Genomic DNA, 3,795 nt, shown 5'->3' with positions numbered 1-3,795 from the left:
CTCAGTATTGCACTGGGGAATGGGAGGGTGGGGTGGGAAGATGGTAGAGCAGGGAAAGCCTCAGCCCCTGTAGGCCTGATTCAGGGACCTCAGTTTAGGTACTGGGAGAGACAAGGTGTTACAGAATAGAGAAAATGAGAGATGATTGCAAAGCATTGACTGGGAGCTAGGGAGAGGATCTTAGCCAGCATTTTCCAAGTGAGTCTTGGGGTTTGCAAAGAAAGTCAGTGAAGACTTCTGGGAAGAATGGGACTGAAGGATGGGAGACAGGCCAGGGGAGGGAGGAGACCCCGTCCTGCTGCGAGAGCGGCAACGATAAGCAGGTTGAGGAAATGTGGCTCCTACCTCGGGTCCTTAGGGACCTCAGATTTCCAGCTGGGAGGGATAATGAACCTCAGAGGTCATCTCTCTCATCCAACTCCCTCATTATATGGAGAAAGAAACTGAGACCCCCAGAAGTAGCAGACATAGGATCTGAACCCAGGTGTCCTTGATTCCAAGCTCCAAGGCACTGGTTAGGAGACAGTCAAGATGCCCAGCTCAGGACCTTGATCTGTGAGTGTCGACTGGTCCAGGCCTGGTTTAGTGGGTCTGGGCTCAAGGAGGCAGTCAGCACCTGCCCTCAGGAAGGTCCTGGGCATGTGGAGAAGCCCCTGGTGCCTCCTCTGTCTTGTTCCCTCACTTTTTAGAATGGAAACTCCCTGGGGGCAGCTTGGAGGGAGTTTTTTTCTTTTGTTGTTATTGTTTGTTTCTTTTATTTCCTATTTTATTTTTTATCTTTACTTCTATCCCCTGAACTGAGCACAGTGCTTGGCACAGAGTAGGCACTTTGCTGGAGACACCCCCATCTGATGGACCTCCCTCAAGTAAACAGACAGGTCTCTGACCTTAGGAAGGAGGGGAGAGACAGAGACCAACACAAGAAAAGGACAGAGAAACTTTTAGAAATAATGACTAAGCACCTGCTTGCACGCTCTCTCTCTCTGTCTTTCTGTTTCTCTCTGTCTGTCTGTCTCTGTCTCTCTCTCTTTGTCTCTCTGTCTGTCTGTCTCTCTCTCTCTCTCTGTCTCTTTCTCTCTCCCTCTCTCTCTCTCCCCAAAAGGAGGCAGATTCCCCTGTGGCTGGAGGAGTAACAGAGGAGGGTGGGAGCCTTAGAGAAGGCAAGCTCTCTGGAACAGGCAGTTTTTAGCAGGATTTGAAAGGAGGAAAAATGTTGCTAGAAAGGAGGAAACAGGCCACCCCAGGCCAGGGGCAATGAAGGGTATGAGCTAAGATTAAGAGGCTGAATCCTGTGGAGATATGTCCTTGGCTGTCCAGTGGTCAACATCAAAAACAGATAGGGTTTTTATCAGTGGAAATGACATGTAGGAAGAGGCTGTATCTAAAGACCACGAGGCCTTTCCATCTGCCTTGCCTCTTAGATGTTTGGTCTCCCCTTAGTGGAAGGTGACCTCTCTAAGAACAGGGCCTTTCTGACCTTTTTCGTGGTGACCTCCATCTAGTACTGTGTTTTGCTTAAATAATGTTTTTTCATTTGCATGGATGAAGAAAGTCTATGGATGTTTTCAGCTTCACACACAGGCTAACTGGGTAACTTGGGCTAGGCTGTTTTTCTTCTCTAGGCCTTAGCTATCTCCTCTGTAAAAGGGGAACCTGCCAGAGAGGTCAGGGCAGTAAGTCATTCCAGCTCCAAGATCTATGAAATCCAAACCCACTTTATAAAGCATCCTTGTCATTCTCTTTATCAAAAATAAATCAGGAACTCAGAGATAGAAAGGGACCTCACAGATGATCTGATCTAACCATCTCATTTTACAGTTGAGGCTAAGAGAGAAAATGGTTTGTGAGAGGTGGCACAGGAAGCGCAGTGACTGGGACCCAGACATAAATCCAGGGCCCTTTTCATCCATGTCATTTTCATCACTTTTTTTGGGCTTGACTATCTAATCTTAGGTCCCTCCCACTCATGCCCACCTCGTGTCCCTCCAGCCCTGCTTGGGGCAGGAACCAGCACAGTCTTTGGTGAAAGCCCCTCCCCCTCGGCCAGAGATGGGCCCCCACAAAGGCTCCCCCGTCCGAATCTCTCGTTACTGACGCTGACCCAAGGGCTAGAGGTCTTGCTTCCTGGGCGGGGGTGGGGAGGGCTCGCTTTGTTTTGTTAGGATGAGATAAAGGGTGGAAGAAGGGAAGGAGAAAGGGAGACCAGGGTACGCGTGGGTGGTGGCGGTGGGATTGCTTCTCCCAGAGCTGAAGTGCCAACATTGTCCACCAGGTGGGGTTATAGGGCAAAGAGTGAGAGGGCCGGGGAGCCAGGCGGAGAGATTTCGCTCCCCAAACCTCAGTGCGCCACAAACATAGAAAAGCACCCAGTCGTATTATGTACACACGCATCCAGACCCGAGCACACACGCCCAGGTACAGAGACGCTGAGGTCCACGGAAGGTGCGGACACACACACACACACACACACGCACACACACACATGCACGCACACACGCACACTCACACGAGCACACACGCAGACTTCCATCCTCCCCTCCGGCCCCCTCCTCTCTCATTCATAGCTCCAAAGCAGAGGCGTCGCTGGTGTCTGGATTCGAGAAAGGTGTGAAGAGGCGTACGAGGCAGTTCACACCGCACACACACACGCGCATACACACACGCCCCGCACACATATCCACCACAGATGCGCCCCCCCATATGCATTTACACCATCCAGACGTACACGTTACTGCCGTTTGAGAGGAGAGGGGGAGTTGGAGAACAGTCTTGTTGTGGCACAATTTTGGGGCGCCGGCAAGGAGTGGATGGAAAAGAAAAGGGGAGGGGTTCTTGAAGGGAGGAGAGCCCCCTCCCCATATTGGACAGACTCAAGTAGAAGGCACCCTTTCCATCTCTCCGGCGCGCGCGCACACGCGCACACGCACACGCACATACACTCCGCACAGCTCCACACGTTCCAACCGCAGGGGCACACATGTTGCGCACACACGTGTCATTCTCACACACTCTCCCCGAACCCCCCCCTGCCCCTGGCCAGCCAGCGCGGGAAGGTGGCGGCCCCTTTCGGAGCGTGTTTATTTACCTATTTGTATCAATGAACGCTTGTGCCCCGGGGCTCCGCCCGCCCCGCCCCGCTCCGGGACTCGGCTGGAGCGCCCAGACCAGCCCGCCTGGCTGCCCGTCCGACGTGCGTCCCGCCGGCGCCCAGGCGGGGGCGGGGGGCAATGCCCGGTCACCCCAGGGCTCTCGCCACCTCTCCTCGGCTCTGCGGACGGAGCCGCGAATCTAGGGCACTCTGGCCGGGGAGTGGGCTGTCGGGGAGGGGTAGCCCCCCTATCTCCACGCGCCTGTCGCCAGATCGGGCTGGAGGCTGGCAGCGGCGGTAGGGGGCTCGAGTGTCGGGGCAGGGGATCTAGGGGCAGGAGAACCCCACTCTGACTGAGGGGCGTCCTGGTGCTAGAGTGTGTGTGTGTGTGTGTGAGTGTGTGTGTGTATCTGTCTGTCTTTTCGTCTTAGGTGCCGAGCCCAGCGCAGGTCGGACGCGCGGCCCGGACAGCTGAGGGGGCCGGCTGGCCAGAGAGGGCCAGGGCGAGGCGAACTGAGTTTGATCCTCCAGCGGCTACAAGTGGGTCCTCGGCAGGCAGGCGGGCGGGCGGGCGGGCGCGCGTCCAACACTCACACGCTCCCGGGCCGCCGGGCCCGGCCTCTCACCACGCCTCCGGCTTTGTAAGAGTGGGGGGGGGGGGGGCGCGGCGGGCGGAGAGGGGGAGGGGGGAGGCTGGCGGAGGGGGG

This window comes from Notamacropus eugenii, chromosome 1 (assembly GCF_028372415.1).
Source record: "Notamacropus eugenii isolate mMacEug1 chromosome 1, mMacEug1.pri_v2, whole genome shotgun sequence".
NCBI lineage: Eukaryota > Metazoa > Chordata > Mammalia > Diprotodontia > Macropodidae > Notamacropus > Notamacropus eugenii.
Note: the sequence above shows the minus strand (reverse complement) of the source record.